Source organism: Phyllostomus discolor, chromosome 6, assembly GCF_004126475.2.
Source record: "Phyllostomus discolor isolate MPI-MPIP mPhyDis1 chromosome 6, mPhyDis1.pri.v3, whole genome shotgun sequence".
NCBI lineage: Eukaryota > Metazoa > Chordata > Mammalia > Chiroptera > Phyllostomidae > Phyllostomus > Phyllostomus discolor.
In genome coordinates, this window is record NC_040908.2 from 102,272,344 (window position 1) to 102,296,199 (window position 23,856).

At 43.0% G+C, this 23,856-nt stretch overlaps 1 pseudogene; it reads right to left on the reverse strand.

Annotated features, from left to right (window-relative positions):
• Positions 1 to 21,231: 21,231 nt before the first annotated feature.
• On the reverse strand, positions 21,232 to 21,632 carry LOC114498821 (annotated as a pseudogene).
• Positions 21,633 to 23,856: the final 2,224 nt, after the last annotated feature.

Below are 23,856 nucleotides of genomic sequence, written 5' to 3' on the forward strand. Positions count from 1 at the left end.
GGTGGGTGACCCAGCGTCCAAAACCCCATCCCAGGTTGCTGGGTGCTTCTGGTGCCACCTGTTAGAGGTTGGGTCCTCCAGGTGGCAGACTCTGAGGTGGAGACCGATATGCTGTAGGTTTGTTAGAGTAGGCAGTTAGTTAGTTATGAACAAAAGAGAAGGGAATGAAAGAACTAGACACATCTTATTAAGCATGATTAACTTTTCAGTCCCTCAGGGGAATAACCAACACTGTTCCACCAGAACAAAACATCCTGCGTAGCTGACTAGGCAGGAAAGATGGCTTTACAGCCACCCTGGAGGTGGGCAATGGGCATCATTCAGCCTGATTAATGAAGGAGGGGGAAATGGGGAGGGGGGCTCCTTCACTAAGTGCATGACCGATAGAAGCCAAAGGGCAAGCAGAACTGTGAGGCATGCGCAGCAGGAGCCAAAATGGCACCCATACACAGCGGAGGAGACTAACCTGGGGAAGTCTGGAGAGAAGGTCAGGTTTGGGAAGGGCACAAGCCCCTGAGGGTCAAGGTAAGTGACTGGATTCATGGAGGGCACCAGCACAAGCCCGAGAACAGTGAGAAAGAGATGGGGGTAGTCTGAAAGAAGCCTGCTCTTCCTCAAACCCATGGAAATATGTGGAAGCTAGATAAGGCCTCATTAGCCCTTCTTGGAGCATGTCTATGCCCTTCCTTCTCTCTGGTTCCTACTTTTTGCCTTCTTTTCTCTGAAGCTCTAAGGGTCCCCATGAAACTTTCAACCAGGGGAATAGAAAGCAATGGCAGAAGACTCTCCTTTTTCCTTTATAACTTCCTTTCGTGAATCCATGCAACTGCTACCTTACAGCCTGCTTGCTCTCTGCCTCCCTTGAATGTACTGTCATTTGTCACGGTTTGCTCTAATAAATCTTGCCACTATTACTTAAAATGCCTCCTACATGAATGTTCCTATCCTGAAACACTGGTGACAAACCTCTTTCCTCTGATAACAGGTTGCCTGGTTGAGTGCTCTTGGGGTCAGTTCCCACTGAAATGAAGGGAAGAGAAGGACAGGAATAATGTTTGGGAAGTATGAGAAGTTGCACAGCAATGCAGGATGTTTTTTTAAAAAAGATTTTATTTATTTATTTTCAGAGAGAGGAGAAGGGAGGGAGAAAGAAAGAGAGAAACGTTGATGTACAAGAGACACATAAATCGGATGCCTCTTGCACTCCATCAATTGAGGACTGGGCCCACAACTCAGGTGTGTGCCCCAACTGGGAACTGAACCAGTGACCTTTTGGTCACAGCCTGTCACTCAGTCCACTGAGCCACACCAGCCACGGCTACAATGCAGTTTGAATGGAGGCCTCAGTCCAACCTACAGGCAGTCCTGAGGTTGAAGTGACTTCTGAATTGTCCCATGCTGGGGTGAGCATGCTGGCCCCCTCTTTGATCAGCTATGCAACCTGGGCTGCTCTGGGAGTGAGGGGGGGCTTTGTGTTGAGGCAGTCCCTGTAGGGGCCTGGCGCTGAGAGCTTTCTGCCAACAGCACCCCCAGCAGCTGGGGAGTAAGTCCTTCATCTGCAAAGGGAGAACTAGGGGCACACTGCAGCATCCACACATAGAGTATTTATGTTTCACTCCCAAGGTTTAGTCAGTGACTGGAGCACGATGAGCACTCAAAAAATATTTTCTAATTTCATAAACATTGTCCTGCGAGCTGAGTTCTGCTGTTCTTTGGTATTTGTCTCTCTGTGAATATGGTGTCTCTGAATTAATGCGCAAGAGCCCTGAAATCCAAAGACTGCCAACTCCGTCTCCTCAGGGTGAGGACGGCTCACTCCAGCAGCCACTTACCAACCACAGACCACATTCCCATGCAGCCTCCATTGTAGGCAGCTTCTCCCTCCTGGATGTTGTTCGAGCACTGCCTGCTGCGTGGAGCCACTTAACATCCGTATTCAAAGTCGCCCAGTGCCTGTGGGCCTGTCTGGACTTCCAGGGTTTCAGGAGCTGCTCTTGCCTCTTATGCACAGCTTTCTCTCCAGGTCTAGATTTTAGTCTTTTTGTTGAAACTTCATTTGGACTACTTCATTTTCAACTTCAGCTTCCGGATGTTGTCTTTCTGATATTTCCTGGCTCTAAGCTCTATGGTTCGTGAGCAAAGTTAACCAGCCTCATGCCCTGTCTAACTCCTGTTTGCCTGAAAAGATGAGTACTGACCATAAAGGTCAGTTTCTCCTAAAAAGTCCAGGAGAAACTCTGGATTCTAGAAATCATCTCTTGGACCCAACATCATCATTTCCACCCAGAGCACATGCCCATTTCATTTCCAGCATTCATGGAGGATGGTTAAATGTCGAGGGACCTGTTCCTTTTTCGGTCTGCAGAACCCCCTACATGTTAATTACCATATATTTAAGCCAAGATCTACCTCCCAGAGAAGACTGAGGAGTTTAACTGTAAACAGTATATAGAGTTATAATTCCTTTTCCTGATAGTGTTTTGTGTAGTGATGACATATACTTTAAAAAATTTTTAAGGGCAATGGAAGGCATTTCCTTCCAATTGTAGCCCCTGTTTTTACCTGTTTACACCTGATTTTCATTTTCCATATCATTAGCCATTTGTTTTCACAGTGCAAATTCTGTGATTTCACATCATTATATACTTTTTATTAATCACTAGAAATGGATATCTTCTGGGCTTACTGGCAGGAAAATAAAGCATTGTGAGAACTGATCTGCTTCTACCAACTAGAAAGTTGGTAATATTCACTTAATAGAAGTAGAATGGTATGAATTTGCTGCAGCAAGTAGTAATTTCTCCAGATATGCAACATTGCTGGTTTGTTTATCCTTATTATGAAGTTAACTAAGACCGGTGCTCAGGTTGCTTTAGCCCTGGCTCCCTGTCCCGTCTCTCAGAACAGCCAGTCCCAGACTACATATGGGCTATATTCCAAAAGTATGTTTGAAAAGCACTTTACAATGCATTCTTTTACTGGTAGAAAATGAGTTCTCTCAGTGTCAAGAAGACAAAAATTTCCTAAGACTTGCATGCGAGGGTGGGGCTCCTTGCTGAACTTTACTAATGATGTAAAATTAAGGGGGTGCTCCTCCTGACTTCTCAATGTTTTATCTCCATCCATCCCACCGTGGAAAAAGTCCAATCTTGTCTTCAGTAGGGTCAGTATAAAGGCCACTGCCCAGAGTTTCTGCTCCATATGAAAGTCCAGTCCAGCCCAGCATCCAGCTGACTGAGCAAGTGTTCCTGGCTGCAGTCCACTGCTGTCTGTGGCGGAGCCTGCATGAGGCGTCTGCATGGCCATGGGCCACTCGGCTGCCAGGACCATGGGGCTGTGGAGAGAGGTCTCGAGTGCATTGGCAAGTGCGGGTCACTTGGATGAGAGAGAGAGAGAGGGAGAGCTACTTTGTTCCCTGAGATTGTTTCAGCTTGGGTTTGGAAAAGACCAGAAGCTTTTTCAAATTGGCCAGTGAATTTCCCAGGATTGCACAGGCTTTGGATGGCTTTACACCCCCTACTTAGACTGACAGGGCACTGTGGTCCGGCACCTCCCCCTGCATCCCCCAACAATCCAGTACCCAAGGGGTTAAGGGAGGGGCACTAATCCCCTTGGTGGAGCAATGCTGTAATCTCTGGGGTGTGTAAAGCTATAGCTTCCTGGTGAACCAAACAGGTTTGTGCTCCCCAATTTGTTAAGATCAATATCTAAGTCCCTTTGCTCCTCTTTCTTTTCTAAATAATTAGCTAAATACCAATAGTAACAAGATCACTTTTCCCATGGAAATAGTGTAATACATGAAAATTGAGTCTATGGGCTGGCCCTCCAAAATCTTTTTAACACACAGTGTAGCTGAACCTGCGCTGGTAGTAGTCTCGTTATAAAGCACCCCCCCCCCCCCCGCCTTCTTCCTGTACCCCTAATCCCATCTGCTTTTCACACAGCAGTGGCCAGTCATCTTTCTCAAGTATACAGCTCAGCATACAGCTCACTGCTGAAGACCCTACCTCAACCCCAGAACCTCATATCAAATCAAGTTTCAACTCTATTCCTTATGTATTTCTCTAACCTTAATGTTTTCTCCATCCCTATTGCTAAAATCTCCTGCTAGGCTGTGGCTGTTCTCACCCAGACTCTGAGGATGATCTGCTGATGAGTCTCCCTGCATCTAGTCACTTCGCCTTCCTGGTTGTCTGCTATGCTGCTGACAGATCTGCCTCAGGTCACACAGGACATTTCAGCCTCGTGCCAACCCCCTTTAGATGCCTTGTGGGTTTCTGCACGTGCTTGTGCACATGCTATTTTCTTTACTTGGAATTCCTGAGAACTTCCTGGTCAAGCCGAGTGTCAGCTCCTCTGGGAAGTCTTCCTCTAGCAACCAGAAAGAGGAAGTCACTCCGTCCTTAGAGCTGCCATTGCACTTTTATGGTGGCCTGTCCGTGCTCAATGGGAGAGGAAAGATGACAAATCCCCAGCCCTTGCTCTCAAGAAGCTCACCCCAGACAGAAACAGAAATGGATAGTTACAAAACATTCACCTTATGTCAATGTGTTTAGGGTGCTGTAGATTCAAGGACAAAAAGGAACTAACTTTTACTTAACAGGAGATTTAGAAGAAATTAAAGAAGAGGTGGTATTTGAGTTGAAACTTGAAGGTTTTCTAAAACTTCATGATGTATTCTAAGAGGAAAAAGGTGTTACAAATAGATTAGTGTTTGTAGAGGCATGAAAGTGTAAGAAAGTTTAGAATGTTTGAATAATCACAGTTTCATATGATGAAACTGGCTAGGGCAAGGTATATGTGGGAGCTCAAAAAAATTAATATTTTTTCTCCCACCTTCTAAGTTCTTCTAGTTGGGCCAATAACCAAATTAACAGTGATATTAATAGGAGAAAAGAAATGTTTAATACATGCTCACGGGGAATTCACATCAGCATGAAAATTCCAAAGGCAGGGAGGCAACGTTAGGTACATATGACATTTTCAGACAAAAAAGAAGGGGGGAAGAGGTACTAGATTTCAGAAGCGAGAACGGGAGATTTACAGGGAGCTGAGAAAGAGGGGTGCACACTGGTAGGGAAACCCTTGCTGGGCAACCCAGAAGCATTGGGGCACAGCGGGGATCTAGCCAACGTGCCCTGTTAGTTACCACATTTACTTCAATGAGGCTAAGGCAGGATCCCGCAATCTCCTTTCTGAGCCAGGTTTCTCTGTCTGAATCTCTTGGGCAGAAGAGGCGGGAGGATCGAAGAGTCCAACCGAGTCTTGTTTCTTAATAAACAGTTAAAATCCATATCCCAAAATTGTGGCTTCAGGGTGGCAAAACCTTGGTTCCCTTCACATGCAAGACAGAGTGATGGAAACCAAGCAAGCGGCATCATGAAAAGTCTTAACAGCCCAAATAGAAAGTATCTTTTTTATTGTATACAAATGTCTATTACAGAGCTAAAGATGCTGGGTTATTCATCTTGCATCACCTCTGGCTTATAGCACCACATGGAGCACATAGTGGGCCTTATATTTATATTTCTTTAATCATATATAAAGTAGTTTTTGTTATCTCTCAGTGATAAAGTTTGGAAAATTTTAGGCAAACTGAAAGTTAAGGCTAATAAAATTTGCACACAAATTTATTTCCATCATTTGCTTCCATTATTTTAATACTAAAGTAAATCAAGATACACAAGAAAGTGGGCTATTACTTTTTTCCCTTTAATTGTATATGTTACATTAGTTTAAACATTTAGAAAATCAGGTTCATATGCTTTTCTAATTTAAAAAAGAGTTTACATTTTGTTAATTTAAAAAAGCAAATAAAGGCCTAAATATTGAAGGTTGAAAAATGAATCCCTCATTAACTTGCATTCCCTTTGAGATTTATTGCACAGTAAATTAGTTAATTGCAAACCTTCCAGCAATGTTTTACTCCATTATAGATTACTTTGGAAAAACAAATTTGAGTTTTCCCTCTTGAACAATGAATGGTTTATTTTAAAGTAGGTGAAAGGTAATGTGAAGGGGGGAAAAAACCCAACCCAGCCTCACAGATGTATGGTTTAAAGTTTGCCAAGTACTTAGTGAGGGGTTACACTAACTTCAAACGGTTGGAAAGTATAATGTAATGTGAGAACACGAAGGTCTTGTTTCTTTTTCAGCTCTTACTCTCCCTCAGTTCCCTGCAAACCATCAACACAAAGAGCACAGAGTTTCAGAATCACATCCGCAGGGGCCGCAGATGACCATGGGGGGAGAGAGAGAAACGCAGTGCGATGCATGTTCTCCATTATATTTGCAAGTGGGTTACATCGTCCTTGAATGAGAATTTTACATTGCCTTGTTGGGTCTGAGAGTTTGTGCTCTAAATAATTGTTTCTCTTTTCCAGCAATGACCCAAAGTCAGTGAGGGAATACAGAGGTACCATTTTTTGGTAGATTGAACGCTCATTTCTTTATTTTATAAAAGTAAAGCAGAGCAAATATCAGCTATATAAAAGTTGATATTTCATGTGAATTTTCAATTGCTATCCAAGCATCTCAAGTCTTTCCCTCTATGTGATGGGCTCGGAATCTCAACAGGGAGAGGTGCATGGGTTCGAAGTCTCTCCTGTAAGCATTCTAGTAAGACATGTTTTTCTGAGGTAGGTCTCAGTATGTTGGTGTGAAAGGTAGCAGAATATGCCACCCCAAAATGTGCTGCTTTGGCATAAGGATTATTTTGAGCTGATTATTTTGAGAAACAACAGATGCAGGAGAAACTCTGGAAGCTGTAGGAGTTATCTTTTAGTGAGGGACGTCAACACTTATAAAGGAAATCATTTGTTAGGATGTCTCCCTCTCCACCCCAAGGTAAGAGGTGACTAAATCAGAAGCGGGTCTTATCAGCGGAAAAGGTCTCAACTTAAATCTTATAACAAACTCTACCCTTTCCCTGGTAACCTCCCCATAACTGGGTTTCCCCTCCCACACTTTTTTTCTTTTCTCTTCAGCTGAAGATGGTATTTAAGCTGGTGGCTTAGTCCATCTCAAGAAATTACACATTTTTCCCTGGGTCTTTCCCATGTGTATGTGAAGTTTATGTACACAAACACTTCTGAGTGTTTTCCCCCTAACCTCTTTTGGTTTTGGTTTTGTTTTCCTTCCAGGAAGTCTCAGCCAAGAACTCAGAAGGGTAGAGTGAAAACTATTTTCCTCCCCTGCAGGCATTTTTAAAGTGCAGTCCAAAGGGCAATCACAGTCCTTGCGACTCTGCTTGGAGGGCACTATTTTCCCAACCTGCCCCGGATCCTGGTAGAGACTAGCTCTTCCTGGCACCTCTGGGACCATGCGTGGTTACAGCAAGCTGTTCTCACCCAGTAACAGGGCGAAGTCTTTCCTCATGGGTGAAGGAGGTGGCCCCCTAAGGGATATGCTTCAGGAATGGAAGTTCACCTGAAGTTCCTGGAAGGAATGGTTTTCTCACTGCTGGCATCCTGAGGACTGGTCTGCCAGATACCAAGTTTTCTCCCTTCTGTTAAAATGCAGGTACACCCAACAGAATAGTTAAAACTGTTTCCTGATATAAATCATTTACATCATTATGAGAGTAAGACTCTTATTTATCCTGAGCGCTGGTGTTAACCAAAGTTGGAAGAGAAAGTAGCATGAAAAGTATTGGGGTCTTGGAGAGGGAAAGGGAAAACTTTGGTTCAAAAATAATGATAATAGCAAGTAGACATACCACATACAGAGAAAAAAGTCAGGTTGAGCATGTTCATGATAAGTTTTATTAGAATTTTGGCTAAGGCTGGGTAGAATGCAAATACTTCCCACCTTCTTAAAAAATCAGTTGAATTCATTGAGGTGACAGTGGTTCACAAAAAAACACACAGGCTTCCCGTGCACAGCTCAACAGCACGCCACCTGCACGCCAGCGAAGTCTCCTTCCTTCTGTCCCAACAACCACTTGCCTTTCATTGGAAAGGATGATGCATTCATTCAAAAAGCATTTATTGGATGCCTTCTAGAGAAGGAATGATAAGTAGATTTTTAGAAATTATACAGAGAACAGAGGAAATAAAAACCAATACTAGAAAAATATATGCTAATTTTTTCCAGGGGGGTTGTTATCAATGTAGAATTAGAGTATAAGTGCAAAGTTAAATTCCACTTTTCTATCAAGAAGTAATTATAAAAGAGCTACGTCTAAAATGTGGTTTTTCTTTTGAACAGTCTTCTGCCACAGATACATTTTGGGAATGTGATTTGCAACCACCTTATTTTATTTATTTTATTTTATTTTATTTAATTTTTGTCAAGCACCAGCACTGTGACTTTAAGTAGTATACCATTAGCATGTATTTTTTTAAAAGTACCAATTAAGAGGAAAATAGGATAATAACACATCTTTCTAAAGCAGGGGTTGGCAAAGTATACATTGCCTGCAGGTCAAATCCAGCCCACTTCCTGTTTTTTCTTGGCCAGTGAGTTAAGAGGGCTTTTTATATTTTTAAATGGTTAAAAGAATCAAAAGAAGAAAAACATTTTTATGACATGTAAAAATTGCATTGGATTATGTTTCAGCATCCATAAACACCATAAACAAAATTTTACTGGAACACAGCCATGTCCATCCACTTCCACACTGTCTGTGGCAGCTTTCAGGACAGGATGGCAGGACCAAACAGTTGCAACAGACCCTTCAGCCCACAGCGCCTAAAAATTTACTATTTTGTTCTTTTCAGAAAAAGTCTGCCAGCCACTGGTGTAGAGTATTAGTTCTCAAAGTGTTTCCTATATAATGGCCTCACCAGGCGCTCTGCGTTAACAAAGGCTTCCGCGGTCAGGTCCGGCAGAGGGCGCAGGCCCGCTCACTTTCAGGTACCACTGTCTGCACCGAGGGTAGTGGCGGATCTGAGAAGTGCCGCAGGCAGCAAGTCCCATTTATCATGTTTAGCTAGTTTCTAAAGCTTATGTGATCTCAGGTCAACCTCTCCCCATTCCTTTCTCTTTTACATTACCCCTATAAGCATCCCCTGGATTAAGAGACATTCTTGCCTAGGAGTTTTGAGTTGGGACCTCGTCGCAGTGGGAGGCATTTTCAGCGAGGCTACAGCCTCCCTTTGATTGGACGAGCTCTCACGGTGCTCATGACAAGTCTAGGGAACGGTCGGGACCACTTTGTCCAGTTATCGGCTTGTACAGATTGGAAGATGGAGCTTGCCGTTTCCCCTTCCTGGAAAGCCTTCCCCTTGTCAACCTTCAGGCTTGAAGGAAACAAAATTTTGCCACCACAAAGATGCCTTTTTGGGATATTAATTTCAAACTATTAAGAAATAAGATTCAGACATAACTTCTAACCCTGCCCCCCTTTTCCCTCAGGAGATTCAGATGGAGAAACCTTCTGATAAACAAAGCAAGGTTTTTATCATTTTCATGTGATAAAGAGGTCCAGGGTCGCGATGGCAACTCCACAGCCATCAGGGACCCAAGGATCCTTCCATCAGTTTGCTCCACACGCCTTCCAGCGTGGTTTCCATCCCCAGGGCCTCTGATTTCCAGTGCAGGGGAAAATCCATTTCCTCTAAGGCAGGGGTGTCAAACTCACTTTCACTGGCGGCCACATCAGCCTCGTAATTTTAGGACTGTATAAATGTAACTACTCCTTAGCAGTTAAGCAAGAGCTCAGCCCTGCCACGGGGTAGAAACAAGGTGGAGGGCCAGATTTGGCCTTGTGTTTGCCACCCCTGCTCTGAGTCTTCCTGGTGACGTCTGTTTCTCTCTCATTAATCGTCCCTAGGCTGGGAAATGTAGTATTTAGGATGGACGTATTATCAACCCAAATACAACTTTCCTCTGTTGGTAAGAAAAAGGAAAGAATGGATTTTGGGTAGGTAACCAGTGGCCCAAGACACAGCAGCTGTGTGCCTTTGGGAAAATGACAATGACATCTGCCTTGCAGTGTGTTGGCTTCCCAGGGCTGACATAATGAATTACCGCAAACTGGATGGCTGAAAGGTACATAAATTTATTCTCTGGCATTTCAGGAGGCCAGAAGTCTGACATCAAAGTGTCAGGAGGGTTGATTCCTTGCTGGAGGCTCTGAGGCAGGAGCTGTCCCAGGCCTCTCCTAGATTCTAGGGGCTGCTGGTGAGGGCAAGAAAAAGTTTTTATTGACCCTTGTAGGGTCAGTGGCTGGGTCTGAAATTAAACTGATAAAGAGGGGTTAATTGGAGAGACCCATACACATTTATTTAACCTAAGTTTTATGTGATACAGGAACCTTCATAAGGAAATAAAGACCTGAAGAAATGGTTTAACTTGTGCATTTTTATGCCAAGTTTGAAGAGTGAAAAGATACAATAGGGCGAGGAGGATGGGGTGTGTGTGGGGAACTGTGGGAAGCTTCCAAGGCCTGCTTGTTCGGATTCTTGGTGTCTGCAGAGACAAGGACACGCCTTTCCTCTGAGTATAGGGAAGGCACCTCTCACAGGAGAGTTTTATGACCTGCTTCAGGGCAGAAGGGTGGGGTGCAGAGCACGTCAGAGTTACCTTCCTGTTTCTGCTGTTTTCTCAGACTCACTCAGCTTAAACTACTCGCTGAGACAGGCGCCATATTCTGGAGAAGGGTGCCACAAACCTTGTCACAGGCAGTCCCTGGCCCTCCTGGGCTTGTACGCCCATTGCCCAAACCTGGGCTTGTCTCCCCTGTGTCTCCTCCGTGTGTCTCCTTCCCTGTCCTGGAAGGACACTGTCATCGGAGTCAGGGCCCTCTCAGACCCAGCTCGATTTCACCTCAGTTCTTACCCTAATTGCCCCTGCCAGGCCGTATTTCCAAATAAGGTCACATTCTGAGGTTCCAGGTGGATGTGACTGTTTTCGGAGGGCGCTATGCAATGCACTATGCAGTGTGACTGTGATGATTAAAGATGATGGACATGAAGTGCTGGCACAGGCTGTCATATCAGGGAAACAGATCTTTTCACTGAGAAATAGCTAAGAAATGATGCACATATCACAACACTCTTTTTGGAAGTTACAGTGTGGAAAGGGAATGCCTTTTCTGCCTTTTTTTGTTATACTTATTTATATTTGTTTTCACACACATATCACAGGCACTTAGTTCTAGAACTGAGTTAATCCTCAGGATTGAACCTTGGGAAAATTAGCTGTTGGACTTGAGAGATATCATTCATCTGTACCCCGAGAAGGAATTTAGCAGAATCAGTGGAAGTTCACGTGTAGGCAGGTGCCTTTTCGGTTGGGCGCTCTCTGATCAAAATCAGCCCGCCCTTCCTAGGTCCTGCCCCGTGGGCTGGAGCTGCGGGACTGCCCAGAGGCCATCGCTGCCAAGGAGTCTGAGGGTGAACCCAGACTCTGACCTCTCAGACCCTCTTTTTAGAGAGCCTGGAATGTCGAGCTGCAGGTGTAGAAAGCAGATTGCTGGTGCTGGGACTTGTTGATGCTTCTGATCTGGCTTCTTTCTTTCTCTAAGGGCAAACCCAGACACTCCACTCCTCTGTGCTTTAGGATTTGCCATTTTCTTCAACCCCCAGAACCTCACCTGATACAATCCTGAAGTCTCAGGATGCTAAGCAAAGGGCCGTGTACAAATCACAGATTATGTCTAATTTCATATGTTTTCTGTTTGATTTTCTGATCTTGAAATCACAAATTAATAACACAAACTTGATTTTAAAGCCATCTCCCTTTTATGGATAAACATTAGCACATAAAAATGTGCCAGTAGAACCAACCCCTCTTGAGTGTCAGTGAGACTTTAAGTACCAAGGAAGCCTCTGGTTTCTCTGCACTCAGGGAAAGGGGAGCTGCCAAAGCCGAGCAGATGCTCAAGAAACTGGCACAGTGGCTGGGGTTTGTACTTAGATCTGCACATTCCCTTTACTGTCTCTTATTTGGCTTGAAAATCCACAGCCCAGAACATAAAACATACAAAACAGAAAGGAAGTTGAAGTGACCAAATTTGTAGTAAAAATCTATACCAAAGTGATAGTTTGACATTTTCTCTATTTGGAACCAAGGAATTAAAGGAGAAAAGCCACACACAGTATTTTCTTTCTTAACATTTGCTTGAAAATATTTGTTGCTGCATTTCCATTTATTCATATCACTTAACATACTATTTTTAGTAATTTATTTAAATGTATTTATTTATTTAGAGAGAGGGGAAGGGAGGGGAAAGAGAGGAAGAGAAACATTGATTGGCTGCCTTCTGTATGTGCCGGACCTGGACCGAACCTACAACCCAGGCATGTGCCCCGACGGTTCAGCAACCTTTTGATCTGCAGGATGATACCCAACCAACTAAGCCACATGGGCCAGGACTGTTGGTAGTATTTTTAGTAAAATACAAGTAAAGATCCCTGGCTGGTATGGCTCAGTGGATTGAGTGCTGGCCTTCTAACCAAAGGGTCGCCAGTTCAATTCCTAGTCAGGACATATGCCTGGGTTGTGGGGCCAGGTCCCCAGTAGGGGGCATGTGAGAGGCAACCACACATTGATGTTTCTCTCCCTCTCTTTCTCCTTCCCTTTCCCTCTGTCTGAAAATAAATAAATTAGATCTTTAAAGAAATACAAATAAGGATAATTTTTTGTTTTGGCAACATATAGCCTTCTGGTATCTTAGGGAGTGAGGGGAGGGGATGATCTAAAGTGTCTGGGAAAATTCTGGCATGGGGAGAGGTGAAGCACGGGGGTTCTCTTTGGCCCACTAGTGTCCCTCAGAACGCACTTCTCAGGCTTACATGTGATAGTCAGGGCTAGTTAGCCTATATAACAGCATTTCCTATCCAGTCACATATTTATATTTTTAAAATGTTCTTTAGTTTCTGAGAATAATAGTGTAAGTCATTTTGTCAAAGGCATCTTCCAACCTTTTAAAACTTTGTGCCTTATTACTTGACCTTTAATGGATGCTTTTATATGGATAATAATATATAATCTGTAGCTTATGCTCAAGTTACTATTTAATTGTCATCATTATAACCTGCTCTCATATTTCAAATAATAGGATTATTGTGGCTGCCTCATAGAGGTGTGATGGAGCCTTCCCTTCCCTTCAAATTGGGTTTGCATGTGGAGACTTTTTATGCTATATCTGTACCAAAATGGTATGAAAAAGTTTTTATTTTTTATCATGAAGTAGTTTTTATTCTTATTAGAACAATTTTAGAGACTTCCAGTCAAGATGGTGGCATAGGTAAATGTATCTCGCCTCCTCACACAACCACAAAAAAAATTACAACTAAAATATAGAACAACCATCACTTAGAATCATCAGAAATCGAGGTGAATGGAAGTCTGACAACTATGAAACTAAACAAACCACATTCATCCAGACTGGTAGGAGGGGCAGAGATGCAGAATGGGCTGGTCCTATATCTATGTGTGGTGGATAAATATTCAGGAGGGATATCTCAGGAGTGAGGAGTTCCAGCCCTACGCCAGACCCCCTGCCCAGGGTTCTAGTGCCAGGAAGCTAAGTCCCCATAACTTCTGGCTGCAGAAGACAGCAGGGATTGAGTCAATGGAAGAAACTTCTGGACTCCCAAGCAGCTCCCCTTAAGGAAACCACATACAAACTTACTCAGACTCACTCCCTCTGAGCTCTAGCACCAGGGTAGCAGCTTGAAAGGCACCAGTGGCATACAGGGAGGAAACGAAGTATCTGGCATCAAGGTAAGAGCTGAGGGACAGCTTTCTCCCAGACAAAAAGGTGGACAGAGGCCATTGTCCCTTTTCTGAACCCTCCACCCACAGAACCACAGAGCTGGCGGGCGGGCTCCATATCTGAGGCTCCATCAACCTATTTAACATGTTTGTCCCACCCTGGAGATCATCTGAGACTTTATCCCAGCCAATTTATGGGCCCACCCAAGATGTGAATGGCTGATCTAGGCTCATGCTTTACAACTTCCTAAATCCTAACAAACAAGCAACAGCCATCCTCAGTAAGACTCCAGCTCCTAACCCTTGTACCTCTTGCTAAGTGGCCACAGGCCTGGCACTCACAGCAGCCAGTCTAGATTGACAGCTTGGTTTCACGTGGGAATCTCCAAGCCCAGCACAAGGAGCAGCCATCTCAGATTGCTTTATAGCTCAGGGAGGGAGGACCCGGGCAGAACACAGATGGGGATGACCTTGGCCTGTACCTCCCAGGAAACCCCAGAGCCTGCACACCCAGTGGACAGCTACAGACCACGTCAGAGCACCACCACCACCCTGCCTCTGCACAGCTGATCCTCCATGGAGGGTAGAGGTTGGTGGTTAGTGGTCACAGACAATCCTTTAAACTGACTGGCCTGGGTAAATCCCTCCCATTGACCTACCAACAGTAATCGAGGCTCAACTACAAGAGGACGGTGCACTCAACCCACATGAAGGGCAACCTCGAGTACCCAGCTTGGGTGATAGAAGAGGCAAGCATCTATGTGCTTAACAAACATTTCCAAGCTTTTCCAAGACAGAATCATGGATATGGAGAGCATTTTGATGGCTGACAGATGGCAGGGGGCGGGTGCAGGGAAAATGGATGAAGAGGTGAGGGGATTAAGAAGTACGAATGGGTAGTTACAGAATAGCCCTGGGGATGTAAGTACAATACAGGAATTGGAGAAGCCAAGGAACCTATATGCACGACCCATGGACATGAACAAAGGTGTGGAGATTGCCTGAGGGAGGGGGGAGTGCCGAGTGGAGGAGTGTTATGGGGGTAAACTGGGCCAATTATAATAGCATAATTAATAAAATATAATTAAAAAACAGTTTTATGGAGGTACGGTTGACACGTAACATTATATTAGCTCCCAGTGCCCAACACAATAGTTGTACATTTGTGTGCACTGTGAAATGATCACCACAATAAGTCTAGTTGGCATCTGTCACCACACACAGTTACAAGTAATTTTTTCTCATGATGAGAATTTTTAAGATCTACTCTTTTAGGAACATTCAAGTATATGATACACTATTCATAACTAGAGTCACCTTGCTGTACATTACATTCCCATGTGTTCTTATGTGTTTATAACTGGAAGTTTGTGCCTTTTGACTCCCTTTACTTATTTTGCCCTCCTCCACCCTTACTTCTGGCAACCACCGATCTGTTCTTTGTATCTGTGATTTCAGTTTTTTTTGAAAGATTCCACACATAAGGAGAGCATATGGTATTTGTTTTTCACTGCCTGCCTTATTTCACTTACTATAATGCCTTTAAGGTCCATCCATGTTGTTGCAAATGGCAAGATTCCACTTTTTAATGGCTGAATGATATTCCATTGCACACATACCACTCATTCTGTATTCATTCATCCATCCATAGGCACTTAGGTCGTTTCCATAGCTTGCCTGTGGTAAATAGCGCTGCAATAAACATGGGGGTGCATGTATCTCTCTGAGTTAGTGTTTTTGAAGTCAGGAAGCACGATGCCTTCAGCTTTTTTCTTTATTCTCAAGACTGCTTGGAATGGTCATTAAGCACATAGATGCGGCTTTCTGGGGGAAGCATGGCAGCTTCTAAGCAGGTCCAAGAATGGCTTGAGAGGTCAGGGCAGGAAAGCTGACTCTGCTTTTCCTGTGATCAGGACGTGGACCGGGGCTCATACAGTTTGAACTTGCCTTTGGCGCCAAAGGAGAAAGCACTTTTCCATCAGTGTGCCTGGAGGTGAGGCAGAGGGAGAGGCAGAGGTGGGGCCTGAGCACTGTCAGCCATCAGACATCCACAATGGAGTCAGACTAGTCTAAGAATTAAATTTTTAAAGTCTCATGTTCGTTACTAATAAAGTGTTTAATTTGAAGTTCATTATATTTTCCTCATGTTGTTCAATAACATAAGAAAGCCACTTAAGCACACTAAAGAATTAGTAGATGGTCTTAGAAATTTTAAGAATTGAAGTAAAGGAAAATACTTAAGATAGTAAAAAGCAGTTAAAAAGTAGCATACAAAGGGACCTTTCAAGCTGGCTCATTCAGAGGTTCCTTCACCCAACATGTAATGTACTATATTTTCTCTATTAAAAGGAAAATTACCCTTTAAAAAAGTGAACTAGTAGCTCAGTGTATTATCTTTGTATTTGGCTGCCAAGTTTGAGATATCTGAACTAAATCAATTGCTGAGGACTACATTACCACTGTGGGGGTCGGGGTTTGTCTGGCCCCCATTAGAATGTGTGCCTTACCAGGGCTGAGACTTGGAGTCTCTCTTGTTCGCTGTTGTTGAATAGTTCTTGTCACAGTTGACACGTTATAAATATTGAATGGATGACCATGGATAGATGGTTAGTTTAAGTGAGTTGCCACTAGGTGGCAATGTTTATCTGGATCTGTGCTGCAAATCTACACCGCTTGAAAACAGTCTCCTCAGGATCACACCAATCAACAGCCGCCAAAAGCTCCTTCATCCAGCCCCCTGATGGCTGCCCTTTCATTCCCACCAACCTCCTAAACGCTGCAGGCCAGAGAATCACAAGATTTTTTTCTTTGTAAGTAATCATAGGTATCAGCTGCTTGAACTCCCAAACTTTTCAATCCAATACGGGCCTCCAAACCCTAAGCACCACAGTGGTAGTGTAGCTCTCAGCAATTAATTTAGTTCAGATGTTTCAAACTTGGGAACCAAAAATAAAGATAACACACTGAGCTACTGGTTTATTAAAATAAAAAACTTACCAGCATTTTCTGTAGCAGAGACTTAATGCCTCCTCCTCTGCAGTTACCCCATTTCCCGTTCTGTTCCAGCTGACCCTGAAGGTCCACTCTGCAGTCATATTTACATATTCCACTACTGGAGAAGTTTTCTGCAAATCAGCTAGCTTTGGCATTTTGGTCCTTAAGCCTGATCTGTTTTTACATTTGTCCTCAGGCCCAGCTGACCTGGCTTCCCCCGCCCCCCTCCATGGCCTCCATGGAACTCTAAAGGTTTTATTTTATCTAATCTAGCATTTAACAGCATCAGACCAGCTCTGCTCTATCTGGTTCTGTGTTAGTCACATTCCCATGCATTTTAACAATTATCCCAAATGTACCTTTTTACACAGAAGTGGCACAAGTCCAATCTAGCCATCACTCTTTCATTTGTTAAGCATTACTACATAATATTACGTAGAACCATTCTATATTTGTCTATAAAAACAAATAGGGCATTTCCACTCCCAAAAATTAGAAGTGCAATCAGACACAGTACAATAAAACACATGAAAAGCATTGTTATGTAGTGAAAATAAGGAGCAGGTCAAACAGAAATGCAAAATTATTCTGGAATACAGATCACTGACGCCCTGAGCCTTTATCTACAACAGGACTGCTCTGTGTAGCATCACAGAGGAAGGAGCAGTAACTATGAGTTTTCTAGAAAACTCTGCAAAGAAGGTGACATTGGAGTTGGGACTGGAAGGATGATGGGAATTTGGAGGCACAGGAGAAGGAGAAAGTTCTAGGCGGAGGGCAAAGCAAGTAGTTCTGGAGGTGCGTCTCCCAGCCTCCCCTGTCATCTGGGAAGCAGATGCTGAGTCTGAGTTAGGAGTGCAAGAGGCTTATTCAAAAACAATGTCTATGACAAAACAAGAGACTGGGGAAGCAGTGTGGGATGGGAGAGCCTGAGACTGACACTCTTTGACCACCCAACAGGGGGCGCTAGAACAAGACTATTTGTTACAGGAGTTTTGCATTTGGCAGAAAAATCTAGAAATATCCGTGCTCTCCAAGGAAAAGCATGACCTTTGCTAACATGTCCCAGAACCTGAAGGCAGTAACAGCTGGAGGCTGTCAGCTAACCACACTCTTGGCAGCAGAGCAGCAAGATTTTTCCTGAAACAAGATCTGAGGGGCACACCTCCATGTATGTCACAAGAGGTGTTTCATTCTGTTTCCTCCTAAGATTTACAGGGTGCCACTGTGCCCAGACACCGTGCCAGACACTTGCTTTGCTATTCTCAGCAGCCCTATGAGACAGGTAATATTTCCACTTTACAGATGAGTAAAGTGTGTTTCAGTCTATGTTCTTCTTGCCTGCTTAAAGCAAGGCCAGTGGTGGCTATTGTCTGCATCAGCAGAAATTACTCCAGGACATGGAACTAGGGCGAGATAAGGATGCAGAGAAGCTGCAAGCTGAGCATAAGCTGGAACTGGCAGATTCTAGTTAAAGTGGTAGTGACCACGGTCATTTGATAACCTTGGGAGAAGTTCAAAGGTAACACAAAGTGTGATTGGAATCACATAATTCCTCTATTTGGAACTTTCCAAGGCTACCCACTGGACTCAGAATAAAGTGCAGGCATCTTACTTACCATGGCCTTCAAGGCCCTGCCTGAGGCTCTAACCCAGTCTTTCTCAACCAGGGGTGATGTTACATGTCCCTGAGAGGACATTTGGCAATTTCTGGAGTTTGTCATGAGGGCAAGGGGTATGACTGATGTCTAGTGGGTACAGACCAGGGATGCTGCTAAGCATCCTACAGTGCACAGGCCAGCCTAACAACTAGAAATGACCCAGCCTGAGAAACCCTACCCAGCTTCTTCTGCCGCTACTCTCCCCTCATTCACAGCACTCCAGCCACACTTCCTCAGATATGCCTGCGAACTTCCTCAGTAGATTCCCAGTCAGGGCACATGCCTGGGTTGCAGGCCAGGTCCTCAGCGGGGGAAGTGTGAGAGGCAACCACACATTCATGTTTCTCTCCCTCTCTTTCTCCCTCCCTTCCCCTCTGTCTAAAAATAAATAAATAAAATCTTTAAAAATTTTTTAAAAAAATCTGCAACATTGTGAAGAGTTACCATTAAAAACAACCTAAAATTTCCTGAAATATCTTGACCTTTTATAAAAACTAAACTACAATTGATGGTTTCATATTTATGATGAAATTGTGTTCTGAATTAACTTAAAAATATTTTCATTTCTCCTTTGAAGTTTCATAGTCTTTGTGGCTATATGAACAAAAGAAAAGTAAAAATACCATGAAGCTATAAATTATGTATATATATTTTTTTACTTTAAAAACTCCCCAACAAACCACCATGGCCAGGTTTTGCTTTGCTACCACTAGAAGGCACTAACAACACCAGCAAACAAAAGTTCTCTGGTCAAGTGTGACCAACTATGTGAAGAAGCCCAGTGAGCCTACAAAGAAATGTATTTACAAATTTAGTTTTGAAAAATCAACTGATAGTAGTTTGATTTGAAAACACAGCATATAAAGGTCAGTTTTTGCTCTAATGGGAGAATAGCTAATCATAAATTTTGTTATTAATGTTCGATATAAAAAAGTAATATAAAGAAGTACATATAAAAAACTATCTCTTAGTCTCTCAAATATATTAAAGTAACCTGAGTTGTACTCTTGGACTTAGTGACAATTCTTGAAATTTCTACTAAGGTAAAATATCAGACAAGTGAATAGAAAAATGAATGAATAAGATGTTTATCTCAAACATTTTAAAAATACTATATAATGGCTATATTACAGCCTCTCCACATAGTGGAACACTGTATAATCATAAAAATGATGATGTGGCTTTGACTAGTGTGGCTCAGTTGGTTAGGCATCATCCTGCAAAGCAAAAGGTCACTGGTTTGATTCCCAGTCAGGGCACATGCCTGGGTTACAGGTTCGGTCCCCAATCAGGGAGTATAGAAAAGGCAACCGACTGATATTTCTTTCTCACGTCAGTGTTTCTCTCCCTCTGTTTCTCCCTCCCTCGCCCTCTATCTAAAAGTACATAAAATCTTTTAAAAAATTGTGTAGATCTATGTTTTTCTGGAAAGCTATCATGCAATATTATTAAGTTAAAATGAACATTACAAAATGGTAACCTAATATTTCATTTAAAGAATTTAATGATAGGAAAAGTGAGGACAATATTCACTGAAATGATGATTGTCTCCAGGTGGCATAATTATTTGTTATTGTTTTCTGGTTGCATGACCTTGAGAAACAAATGTGACCTGCTGTACCTCTCAGGTTCATCAGTGGCAAATGGAGGCAATGATGCTTTACAGTAACATATGTAAAACACTGAGAACTGTGTTGAGCACATAATAACTACTCAAGAACATTAGCTTTCATAATAACTACCCTAATTATCCACATCTGATTTTAGGAGTGTGGGCATATTAACGTTATAACCAGAAATTATAGTAAACACCTTTAAAAAAAAAGGAGGGTTCACATGAGGAGGAAGGGGAATTGGTTTTTTTCCCATCTATAAGAATAGTAAGTCAATTCCTATTTACCTAGAATGTTGTTTAACATTCAGATCTCTTTACTGTCTACTTTTCTGGACAGGAATTCACTTTCCCTACATGGATGAATTCCAGCACTAGTCTCCATGGTGTCAGTACAGGCTAAAGGGTGAAAAATAAACACCATTAAGGTCTGGCATATAGTGAGAGCTCCAAATATGTTGTAGGTAAAATAAATCATACTGACACTTTTACCACAGCTCTTCCTAGGTAAGAGGTCATTTCTGTTGGGAACAGAGACACTTAGATAGCTAAGTGTGTGGGTAAATGGTGGACACCAGAGCCTGAGTATTGATTGGATTAGGTTTTTGTGGGGTTTTTTGGTTGTGCAAAACTACTGTATTTACAAAAATGGCACAAAAGTGAATTCAGCAGTCAACGTACATGCTCACTTCTTTATATCTTTAACAACAAAAGGTATTGTAACTATATAACTGAATAAGAATATTAGCTTCAATGGCCGCTGTTAATTAAGCACTAGGGTCACATAAGTTACACCAGAATGGGCAAATATTACCCAAGTAAATTTCTATTGTTAAAGCTGAATCAGGTTAAAGGACATTCAAGTTCAAGCACAGAAATACAAATCTTTTGGAGCCCCATCTATTGGAGTTTGAAATATGCGAACTTTCTTCCAACTTGTGGTCTTAAACTTCTGTTTTATAAAATCCAAAAGGAAGATGCAGAAGAAACCAATATAGTAGAGGTTAATTAAATAAGAGTAACACACAAAGCTATAATGAGGATGAATCAAAGAAAGCCAAAACACTGAAAATGTAAAACTTGCTTGGGAGTTTGTTATGACCAGTCCTACACTAGGAGTTAGGCGATATATACAATTATTTTCAGGTAGATTACTTACTTTATGCTGCTCTAACATGTTCTCTCTGTCTTCACAAGTATCTTCCTTCCAGGAGCAGCACACACTTCCACTCCCTGCAAAGCTGTCACTCACAAATGACTTAGTGAATGAAATGAAAAGAAAAGCAAGGAAGTAATATATTAAGGAAAAACAATGGGAATTAGAAGATGCATGAGGTTCAGCTCTTTTAAGCAGCCAGCCAGCTTGCTAGCAACAAGGGATGGATTCCATTGAGGAAGGCCCCTGTGGATGGGAATGTGGTCACCAGTGACCCCTGTTTGTCCGGGCTGCAGTAGGAAGTTGCTTGCTCTTCATTTTCGCTTTAGCCATGCAGTAATCCCCAGAATCAAAATATTTTTGCCCTTTCTGTAATCATTTCCTTAAGAAATCTGAACCTCCAGGTTTTTGTCCCAGATGAGGACACTGTGCTTTTAATTTTGCTTCTTCGGCTTTCTCTGGATTAGTCACTTTATCTTCCATTTCCTTCTGTTTCTCTGTAGAGGCTGCCTCGGGGACTTCCCCGGACACGCTGCTCCCTCTGCGGATGAGCCTGGATTAGTGATTTACAGAGAAAAGGAATTGGTGCTTTTCGGTGTGAGGGGAAAGATGAGCAAAGGGGACAATTGAGGGGAGAAGAGAAAGAATGAGTGGGAGAGGAGAGTAAGAGAAGTGAAAAGAAGGGAGGGGAGGAGAAGGAAGTGGTAGGAGAAAGAACCTGGATGGAGGCCCGGAGGCATGGAGACTGCACAGGACTTGGCAGAAATGTCTAAGTCACTCTGGGCAAGTAGGTGATGTAATGAGCCCCAGCGATGCTGTCCAATCTGTGTTCTTCCACTGGTGGAAAAGTATGAAAAGGCTAGATTTCACATGTATGTTGATACTGCATGGACAGAGATGGCATGTGTAGATGCAGGATTCTTGAGGCAAAGAGGATCACGAGACCACATAAATTTCCAGACATTTGTAGAAATCTTGGACACCCCATGCCATGAGACTTGGGCTCAAGGCCATTAAGATCTCAAGGGACAAGGGAGGGAGGGCTCCAGGTAGCAGCATCCGGATTACATAAAGGTGTGTATGGTGTGTGCATGTGTGTGTGAAAGGCAGAGAAAGAGTGAGGGAGAGGGAGGTGGAAGAGAGAGATGAAGACAGAGAGGAAAAAGTTGAGAGAGGAAGGGGGTAGAGGGGAGTATCACACAGATGGGAAGAGAACTGAGGACTGGAGATAGAAATCAGTTGTGCTCATGAAAAATCCAACTGCATTTCATCTTTAATCCTGTAGCAGTCACATTTCATGCAAATGACTCTCTTCTGGTTTCCTCCTTGCTTCTGAGTAGCAGTTGAACATGTTGCCCAACATCCCTGACAAGCAGATATCTCCAGTCACAGGAAACTCAATGCCTTTGGGGAAGTTCTTCCCATTTTTGAAAATTTCCGTGTTTAGGAAGTTCTTCGTATTGGACTAAAAGCGTCACTCACTTATCCACCTAACAAATCTTTACTAAGCATCTACTATGTGCCAGGCACTGTCCTGTGTGTTGGGGATACAAAATCCTTGCTCTCATCAGACACACTTTGTAATGGGTTCAAAGACTAAATGAATAAAGATACATACTATGCCAGGTGGTATAAGGATATATGCTAAGTATACTATAGTGGCAAATACTAAGAAGGAAATAAATAAACCTTAGGGGAGAGTATAGACTGAAGGTACATGCTAGTGAACTGTGAACTCATAAATGTCTTTAGATGATGAGTGTAATTGGTAATAAGAGCTCCAAGGCACTCCAGTGTTAACATTTTGGGCAATGTGGAGAGACTGGCAAAGCAGATAGAAAGTTGCAGATTCCTGTAATTTCCATTTCTGTTCACTAGAGTAGAAACTCTTCCTCAGGAGAAAAACGGTGGTTATATCTGAAGATCATTATTCTGTATGGTACCATGGAAACGGAGTACTTGTTAATTCTGGTGGGAGCAGATTTCTTCCCACAACCTGGGTGCAGTGAGGGTGGCAGACAGTACAAGAGAGGAGCTGCTGGGACCCTGCCCGGGCAGGAGTGGCAGCAACCCACAGGGGCAGAGGCCACAGAGCAGCAATGCCAGATCAAAGCCAGCTGCTGAGGAGAACTTTATTGGCCCCTGGAAGAAGGGGAATCCACCCAGGGTGTTACCCAGGGGAAGGGATTTGCACGGGTCCAGAGTTCTAGTAATTAGAGTAACTAGAGACTGCTGTCATCATGACCCCTGTGCTGGCACTGTGTGTGCTCCTCACACCCCACTCCTGCCCAACCCACACCAGCATAGCCCGGTTACCATGCTCACACTGCAACATACATCTCTGCAATTCTATTCTCGAGCTATTACCTCTTTGGCGAGGTCAGTTCAAACCACAAATCTCACCCATTAAGATCTTGAATTCTAAGACGATTATCTATTTTACTGGTTATTAATCCTAGATTTCTGCCACTTGCAAAAACGATGAGCAATATCGTCATCCATTCTTTTTATTACCTTTTTTCAATTACAGGTGACACAATCATGAAATCTATTCTTAATTAGAGTCACTAAAATATTGCAAAAGGACACATTTGAGATCAGACCTGGAGGCATCATCTCTTTAGACACATTATCAAAATCTGCAAGGAGGAAAGAATCTTTCCCACAATTACCAAGTTCTATTGAGCATCAGATACAAATCAATGCCACCTATGCTATCATCCAGCCAGTTTCTATCTACTTTGCCACAACGATATTGTGAGAGTTGT